Source organism: Acinonyx jubatus, unplaced genomic scaffold (assembly GCF_027475565.1).
Source record: "Acinonyx jubatus isolate Ajub_Pintada_27869175 unplaced genomic scaffold, VMU_Ajub_asm_v1.0 scaffold_21, whole genome shotgun sequence".
NCBI classification, from domain to species: Eukaryota; Metazoa; Chordata; class Mammalia; order Carnivora; family Felidae; genus Acinonyx; species Acinonyx jubatus.
This window is the reverse complement of record NW_026463940.1, coordinates 376,778-386,807: the sequence shown is the minus strand read 5'-3', so window position 1 is coordinate 386,807 and position 10,030 is coordinate 376,778. Positions and strand designations below refer to the sequence as shown.

The window sequence follows — 10,030 nt, the reverse complement described above, 5'->3', positions numbered from 1 at the left end:
TAAATGTCCATCAACTGATGAATGGATAAAGAAATTGTGGTTTATATACACAGTGGAGGACTACATGGCAATGAGAAAGAACGAAATATGGCCCTTTGTAGCAACGTGGATGGAACTGGAGAGTGTGATGCTAAGTGAAATAAGCCATACAGAGAAAGACAGATACCATATGTTTTCACTCTTATGTGGATCCTGAGAAACTTAACAGAAACCCATGGGGGAGGGGAAGGGAAAAAAAAGAGGTTAGAGTGGGAGAGAGTCAAAGCATAAGAGACTCTTAAAAACTGAGAACAAACTGAGGGTTGATGGGGGGTGGGAGGGAGGGGAGGTGGGTGATGGGTATTGAGGAGGGCACTTTTTGGGATGAGCACTGGGTGTTGTATGGAAACCAATTTGACAATAAATTTCATATATTGAAAAAAAAGATAAAAAGCTTCTGCACTGCAAAGGAAACAATCAACAAAACTAAAAGGCCACCAACGGAATGGGAAAAAAGTTTTGCAAATAACATATCGGATAAAGAGCTAGTATCTAAAATCTATAAAGAATTCACCAAACTCCACACCTGGAAAACAAATAATCCAGTGAAGAAATGGGCAGAAATCATGAATAGACACTTCTCTAAAGAAGGAATCCAGATGGTCAACAGGCACATGAAAAGAAGCTCAATGTCACTCCTCATCAGGAAACACAAATAAAAACTACACTGAGATAGCACCTCATACAAGTCAGAGTGGCCAAAATGAACAAATCAGGAGTTTATAGATTCTGGAGAGGATGTGGAGAAACAGAAACCCTCTTGCATTGTTGGTGGGAATGCAAACTGTTGCAACCGCTCTGGAAAACAGTGTGGAGGTTCCTCAAAAAATTAAAGAGATATACCCTATGACCCAGCAATAGCACTGCTAGGAATTTACCCAAGGGATATAGGAGTGCTGATGCATAGGGGCACTTGTACCCCAATGTTTATAGCAGCACTCTCAACAATAGCCAAATTATGGAAAGAGCCTAAATGTCCATCAACTGACGAATGAATAAAGAAGATGTGGTTTATACATACACTGGAATACTACTTGGCAATAGGAAAGAATTAAATCTGGTCATTTGTAGCAACATGGATGGAACTGATGAGCCTTATGCTAAGTGAAATAAGTCAGGCAGAGGAAGACAGATACCATACGTTTTCTCTCATATGTGGATTCTGAGAAACTGAGGAGAAGGAGGAAAAAAAAAGTTACAGAGAGGGAAGGAGGCAAACCATAAGAGACTCTTAAATACTGGGAACAAACTGAGGGCTGATGGGGGTGTAGGGGAGAGGGGAAAGTAGGTGATGGGCATTGAGAAGACCACCTGTTGGGATGAGCACTGGGTGTTGTGTGGAAACCAATTTGACAATAAAGTTCATAATTAAAAAAGAAGCCAATTTGACAATAAATTACATATAATAAATAAATAAATAAACAAACAAACAAACAAACAAACATTAAAATTTTTCAAAAAAATAAATAAAAGAAATGCTCAAGGAGCCAGATGTACAGAATGGCAGCTAGTAGTGAACTCATTATGTTGTAACCAAACATTATTAATCCCGAAGAAGGTAAAAGCAGTTTCTTTCACATATGTCAAAAGCATACTGGGAAAGGAAAAGAAAATATTTTATTGTAAGAGATTTTATTAAAGGCTTTTAAGGTTTCTGAATTGAAGTATATAAAAAGAAAATAGATTATATGAAAATACTTAGACCATGTTAAATGTTAAAATAAAACAGAATTAAGTTGGAAAATAGTATAAAATTTAATATCTTAAATAAATATATATATACATTTTGCAACCAAAAAACCCCCAAAGTATGTAAGTTTATTTTAAAACTATTTTCACATTATCAGGAGATAGTGTGCCCATGCAGTTCAGCATACTGTTGTATGGGAAACAAAACTCATGTCTTCCACTTTTGTATTGATGTAAGAGCTCACTGAACATGAGATACATCCTTCTTACAAAATTTTAACCGTACAGTAAAGTATTGTTAATTACAGGTATATCATTGTGGAGAGTCCTCTAGACCTTACCCATCTTGCATAACAGAAAATCATACCCCTTGAGATCTACTCCTCGTTGTACCTCCATGCCAGCCCCTGGAATATACCAATTCACTCTCTGTTTCATTGTATTCAAAACCCAAATTTAGTTGCATGTTGCTGGAAAGGTCAATGTTCAAAGTTTCAGTTTTGTTGGGAAAGTAAGTTGAGATTAATTCAGGAGGCCAGCCACTGGGGAGAATAAAGACTCTTGTCCAAAAGCCAACTCTGAGGTTTTTCCATGACCCAGGGGATTTTAAAAGAGTATATGGTACTTAATCAAACAAGGGAGTGCCATGGTAAATACCACCTTTTGATTGTGGGCAGACTCCATGGTGCAAGCTGCCAAAGTTACCTCAACTCCCCTGCATCTCCAGCTGAGGAGGGAACCAAACACGCATGGGAGGAGACTGCCAGAGGACAGGAAAGAACCACCGACCATAAGGGATTAGAGGGGAAAACCCCTGGGGCACACACATGGTCAGCAGTACTTTTTGTTATAACCAGATAGCATAAGAAGAAACTAAAATACAACGTTGTACTTCACCAATCATTACATGGAATACTGGGAAATGTTTTCCACATTAAACACAGAAGAATCTTAAAAGCAAAAACCAAAAGGATCAAATGGCTTGCAAAATAATAGCCAATCAGAATAAGACACATAAAACTACAAAGAGGTTTTTTTCATCACCTATAAAACTACAATTGAAAATGTTTACCTCCATATCACAAGGAAGTAGGAAGCAGTAGTCTCCATAATGAGGAAAAGTAGTCATCCTTAGAAAGTGACTCAGCAGTACCACAGGACATGGAATTGGTAGAGAAGTTCAGGGTGTTATAATTGCATATCCCATATGCAAGTAGCTGGAGGAAAGATGGAATGTGTTGAATAGAGCCATGTCTCTGTGTCCAAGTCCCTACCCATGTCCATGTGAGCACTGTTGACCATGGCCCACCTGCCTCTCCCACATCCACCCCAGCTGAACTGATGAGCAGGGTCATCCAATGCCACACCCTGGGACTTATATCTAAGCCCACAGGTGGCCCCCAGGTGCAGGGTTCTGAAGCAGCCCTCTGTTCTGTCAGATGATCTAGACCTGGCTTTCCTGAGGATCCTCCATTTATCTATTCTCACTGGCAGATGTCCCTGAACAGGGGCATGAGGCTGGCAGAGGGCCAGGTCACCCTGAGGGCACCCCTCTTGTGGTTTGCACTCTGGGCAGTGCTGGCTCATCTCCAGGGTTCTCAAGGCCATCCCTCAGGTGCTACATCTCCTCTGAGGTGATAATTCCCAAGAAGAAGCTGCACCACAGCAAGAGCATTCAGCTGCCTGGCTGGCTGTCCTATAGCCTGTGTTTTGGGGACAAGAGACACATTATCCACATGTGGCACAAGAAACTCTTTTGGCCCAGACATCTGCTGATGCCTCCATGCCTCCAGACTGTTACTACCTCGGCTACTTGGAAGAGATTCCTCTTTCCATGGTCACCATGGACATGTACTATGGGGGTCTTGAAGGTATCATGAAGTTGGATGATCTTGCCTATGAAATCAGACCCCTCAGCGATTCCCAAAGTTTGAACACGTTGTTTCTCAAATAGTGGCAGACAAAAGGGCAAAGAGACCTACTTATAACCTGGGATATAAGGAGGATAGGGAACCCCTGTTCCTCAAGCAAATGCCAGTGCAGTCCCCAGGATCTCTAGGAGGTTGTATTCATCCCATCACGGAATTTTGAAAGGACTTGTTCTCAGTTTCAAAACAATGTATAGTGTGTTCAACCATGTGTCAAAAAGTGCCCAATTCCTAATAAGGCTAGTTAACTTAATTGACTCAATGCTTCATGGTATTGATGTCAGTGACTATATTGGCTTCATGATCATTTTTAATGAGAGAGATCCATAAACATGGGTAAATATGTGTTGCATGAAAGTCCTTCTCCCCTCCTAATATTATGTATCAAAGAATTTTCAAATTCTTAAACCACATTCATCCTTAATTGTGATTTCAGATGTATCCCATGAACTTAATTTCATTCCAGTTGTATATTCTATATGCCATCTATGAATGGTAATATGCCATTATACTAGCTTATTTATGCAGACATTAATTATTGTTGTCAGAGCAACACATAAGATTGCAAGAAATATTGCTTTCTGGGTTTACACTGATGAATATGCTTGCCAAAAAAGGTCCAACTGCATCATACCTGATTCCCTGGTATAACGGAAGCTTTCCATAACTATTCCTTCATTCATATGCAACACATAATAAATTGTGGAACAGGCAAGTGCATGCTCCACACCGAAATGTGCATTGAAATAAAAGCCTGACCAACAATCGTTTTGGTAACTACTTAGCTGACCCACGTGAGTAGTGAGACTGTGGCTCCTTCAAGCAGTGCTACAGCAATCCCTGCTATAAAAGTGATTGTATCTTAACCGCTGGAAGCAAATGTAATACAGACAAATGCTGTACAAACTGCATCTATTCCGATGCTGGGACACTCGGCAGACCAATCCAAAATATATGTGATCTTCCAGAGTCCTGACGTGGGGTGTCCTTGGCGTACCCTGATGACTTCCATATGCAAGATGGAACCCCATGCACTGAAGAGGGATGCTGCTATCATGGGAACTGCACTTACCGCACTATGCACTGCCAAGAAATCTTTGGCAGAAATTCTGGGAAAGGTGAAGATGTCTGCTATACCATAAATCACAAAGGCAGCCAATATGGACACTGCAGAACACCCCGGGGAATTCAATGCTGAACCCTATTCCCACACAGACGTGCCATGTGGAAGGCTGCCATGTAGGAATGTCACATATCTCCCTCAGCTGCAAGAGCATGTTGGATTCCATCCGTCTGAGATCTCAGGGGTCTGGTGTTTGAGGCTGGATTCACATCGTAGCACAGGAACAACCGAGATTGGTCATGTGAGAACTGGTACCCCCTGTGTTCCTGGAAAGTTCTGTCAGGACACCTACTGCACTGGAAGTGTGGCTCAGCTGAATTATGACTGTATCCCACAGAAATGCAGTCACAGAGGGATGTGCGACAATAAAAGGAACTGCCATTGTCACGTAGGCTGGGATCCTCCATGGTGCACTGGACGAGGCACTGGTGGGAGCACAGACAGCGGACCCCTCCAAGAAGACTTCAGTCAGTCAGGCAAAGTCATGAATCCGTGGTATATCTCAGAGTGGTTTTTGGTCACATTTATGCCATATAGCTGCAATCCTATTTGGTATTGCCACAAATTTCAGAATTATCAACACTGAGAAAGTTCAGGAAGTGATTGTTGGTGAAGACAATCCATAATTCAGGCACCAGACCCCTGAACAACTATAGGCAATGCACCTGGCACATCTGTGAAAATACAGTAATGAGGCCACATAGCTGACATCCATGTTTCTGGGGCTCCGCAGAAGACACAGGGGTCCCCAGCACATCCCAACTCTGACACCAGGTATCTCATGGGTCACTGACCAGCACTATGAAATAAAACTTGAAAACTGCGTGGTTGTGCCCTCTACATATATTTCTAAGCATCCAAGAGCCCAAATTGGGCCTGAGACTCTGTGCCGAGGACCCGAGACAGCAGGTGTGTCTTGAACTGAAGTGTCTAGTTCCAGAATTAAGAGAAGTTGCCACAAGCTCCTTTCTGGACACATTCATGAGTTTTCTCCAAAACTGTGCTCTTGCACACTGAACATTTTCTCATTCTCCAGGTAATCTGTCTTCCTCCAGTCCCAACGTGGGGTCAGGGTAATGGTGGGCTACAACCCTCCCAAAGCGCCTCTCCCACACTGGGGTGTCTGTGGACTGTGAGGGAAGAGGATGGAGATTAGGTTCCACTTAGCACAAGCTGTGCCTCCCTGGAGAGCAAGTTTCCAAATGTGAGAGACTGAGACCATGAGGATGAAAGGAGCACCCAATGAAATGAATCAGAAAGGTAGGCACAAGTACCTATGGATGACTCTGGCATCCAGAGGGAGCCAGTGAATGTGAATCCCTGCTCTCTTTCTTTTGGCTACTTCAGTGAGTTTAACCTTAGATAGGAATCTGCTTAGGATTCCAACTTTGGTTTTCTAAGAGCCTTCTAGAATAAACACACAGAGGTGAGCCTGTGAAAAGTTCGGGACTTCAGCCCCATCCACTCCTAAGTAATCAGGTACTTGCTACCATGATGTCTATGTCCTGATCACTGGGAATGTGCGATCGAGGGCTGCGCTTTTCTGGGTCCTTGTGCCCCCTTGTTCTGGGCTCTTAAGTCATAAATCCTGTTTCTCCATTTCCTTTGTTGTGGGTGTACTGAAACCCCACCTTCAGTCAGAAGGGCCCCACACATGTCATGTACCCAAAGCAGGAGCAGGGATTCCTAGGGAGCCCCCTGTCAACCCCTGAGCAAGTGGCTCTTTCTTCTTCCTTCAGCAGATCACAGTCTACATGTTCTTAATTCGGTACAACACCTGGGGTGCCCCAATACATTTGCCCCAAGTATGCGATTGGCAGCCTAGGTGGCGCCCTCCTACAATGCGTTAGAGCTAAGAAGGGCTCACTAGTTCCTCACCCCCACATCTCAGTTGGTCTGAGATGTACCCCCCTACTGGCTGTATTCCTCGCTGCTGTTGACAATGGCTCCCTATTTGACAAGTGTTGAATGGGTCACCCCAGTGTGGGAGGCTTAGCACACGTGTCTGGGAAGAGCTAAAGTCTATATCAGGTCTTCCCTGTCATGATCCACTACAACAACATGTCCAAGGACCAGCGTGAAAGACAGAAATGGTAACAGGCACTATACCATCATGGAAGTGCAAGGTTTGCTGGAATAATTTGTCCAAAGGGAGGGAGACGAGGACATTGATTGGCTCTTGCAGGCCTTTGTCATTTTCTCCAAGCTGTTGCTTACAGCACTTGACATGCTAAAGCTGGCTGGATTGGACCAAGACCCCTAAATTCATCATTCACTGAAAAACTCAAGGTATGAACGTCCTGTTTACTTAGAGACAACCTAGAGAAGCCCACAGACATTTCACTGTTTCAAAAGGCCATGGCAAGCACACCAAGGCACAGGTCAGGAGACACACACCAGGGAAAAAGGGGAAGGTTCTGAGGAAGAGGCTTCCTAGGGCCCCAGAGCCCACAGAGGTAGGAAGAAAGAAGCTCTGAGTCCCAGGGCATGGATTTTTGTGGCATGACAGCACAGGCCCACTGGGAGAGGTCAAGCCCAGGTGACCCAATCCAACTCTAAGATACAATGGGTACAATTCAATGGGTGTTTTTGTTTTTGTTTTTGCCTTATGTCATGTGCCCATGAGCCCTTGTCCATTTCCAACCTGGAGGAGAGCCACTTGACAACAGAATCTAAGGAGTTCTTCATGAAGGACCACTCTGATTTTAATCCTTGTGGCAATACAATTCATGGAAATACCAGCTTTAGTATAGAAGACATCAGCATGCATGCCATAGTCAGATGTGAAAACGAGAATTTTCAAGAAGCCCAAGACTTCTTTGCTGCAAATGCTGATGGGCTCACCACCTCCACAGATAGGAGCCCATAGGAGTGTCCATTCGGCATATGGAGACTGGGGGACTCTTATGTGCCCCATTCAAAGGGTGGCACTTCAACTCAGCTCTCTTGACCTAGAGATGATGCCCACACTTCTCTTTATGCACAGCTCTGAGAAGAGGGGTCCTTAATGACTTAATCTCATGACAGCCCAAACACAAGTCAGAAACCTTTGCTCAGACATTTGCGATCTTCAAGAGACTGCTGTACCTACCTTTTGGGTGGGTACCATCACTTCTCTGGTCATGACAGCCCTGGTAGGGTGAGCTGGGATCCAAGTGGGTGGGAAGATGCCAAGGCCCTGCCTAGGGACCTGAAGGTCCATGGTGTATGTCCTTCTTCAGGGGACAGCTGCCTGTATACTTCTGTAATTACCCTGTAAGACACAGATATAGACACTTTATTTCTCTCATTGACCCTGAAGTCAAGGTACAGTGCTTCCCAGGAACCGCTCCAAATACAAGTGTGGTGCCCTTTATCTTACAAAGTATAAAGGGAGGGATAATAGAAGTGTCTCAATATTCCTTAGATGTCACCATTGGAAGAATCTTTACTGAATCTCTTTTATCAATGGTGGCCCCTTTGACCCTACACTGTCTTCCTAATGGTGTGGATGACCTCATATGCCATCAAGGCCAGTGGGAACAAACCCAGTGCCTGGCCTTCCTGGGGGGAGTTACATATAAGGAGATTTTAGGACTGCAAATTGCACCACCCACACCAGATTAACTCAGGACATATACACCAATATTGTGTGCAATAGAGGACTGAGTTATTGCAGTCCATAATTCAAAATTTACTGAAGGAGGGGGTCATTAAACACACCATTTCTCCTTTCAGCCCACCCATTTTACAAGCATTAAAGCCCCCTCCTAACAGGTGGCACTTTACAGTTAAATACCGAAATGTAAATGCCCAGATGCTCATAAGATGGCTCACATTCCCAAGACTATCTAGGTAGTTGAGGGTATCTAAAGGGCCACAGAGGAGACTTTGCCATGACTGAGCTAGCCAGTATGTCCCATTCAGCATCAATGACCAAGGAGTCCCAGCCACAGTCTGCTCTCAGCCAGTACATCTCTAGCCTGCTGTCTTCAGAATTCCTAACAGCCCAAACAGTGCCAAGATGTTAGCCTGACCAGCTCATGTGGAGCCTTTCATGAATTCCCCCTTCTCTGGCAATTGAGGCCCACTATCACTGGTCAATTCTCATGAATTACTGCAAGTATGTGACACATGGGATGCCTGCAGCCCTTCAGCAGCTATAAGGTGGGTTTTGTCACCTGATTGAGCTACTCCAGATTTTCGGTCTACTTTCACATGACTTGTGCTGTTAGGCAGACTTACCTGGAAGTGGCTGAGCTATGTCAGTTCATGCATGGGTGGTCTGAGTTCCAATGAAACATTTTGTTATGTGGAAAGTGTTTGTGCCATGGGGGTTATGCTGGAGCACCTATTGGCCATCTGGCACCAGGTTGCCTTGCTATGTCACCAAGAGAGAGCACATCACCATGCTTGTCTTCATGCAAAGGGAAGTATTCTCTCCCAACAATTCACCTGAGCAAAGGACCATCCTGAAGCTTCCATCAAAGTTGTGGTCCCAATAAATGCACTGGAAGGAAAAGCAGAGTGACATTGCAGTTCTGGTTGTGGATACCGCACTGTTCCATTTGTCCAACCACATGGTGCATTCACCTGCTTGCATTGGCAGGAAAAAACATTACTTCAGGGGCTTACTTGCTATCCTGATGTCAAAACAATTGACAATCAGACTGATTATTTACTGTAGCCGGGACTTGGAAAACTGGTGTAGGGGTCTGGTTCTGACCTGCTGAGATAACTACACAGGTGAATGGGGCAGATGCAGTCTGAAAGACAGTCGTAGAGGGTCAGAGGGAGAAAAGGAAACGTAGACAGTCTTAAAATAGTAGGGAAAGGGTAGACTCCATTTTAAAAAGTTTTTTTTTTTTTCCTGACAGGAAAGAGCCGGAAAATGAAACTAGGTGGAAGAGCAGTTTTTTGATCCGTGACCTACTATGTGATGCCATGTGCTTCCAGAGCCTGGGAATTGGCTCTAAGAATCCTTACCTATGGTTGTCATGGGGATTGCCATCAAGGGTGTTGACGATGGCATTTTGCGGAACTATTTTGTGCAGCTTGTGTGAATCCAGAGGCATCTTTCCCTAATTCAGATGGCAGTGTAGTTGGTTACCAGTTCGTCATAAGGTCCTTCCCGCTCTCTTCAGGTGGCACTGGGTGCTCTCTGAAGACCTGATTAGCTTCCAGTATTCTGTAGAAAGGGTGGCAAGGCTTGTCAGTGGCAGAGGCCATGTTCTTATTGTCTGTGGATGATATGACCCAAGTGTACCAGTTA

General features: G+C 44.2%; 1 pseudogene; it reads left to right on the top strand.

The window, feature by feature from the left end:
* The first annotated feature begins 3,222 nt into the window (after positions 1-3,222).
* On the top strand, positions 3,223-5,405 carry LOC106978294 (disintegrin and metalloproteinase domain-containing protein 21-like; annotated as a pseudogene).
* Positions 5,406-10,030: the final 4,625 nt, after the last annotated feature.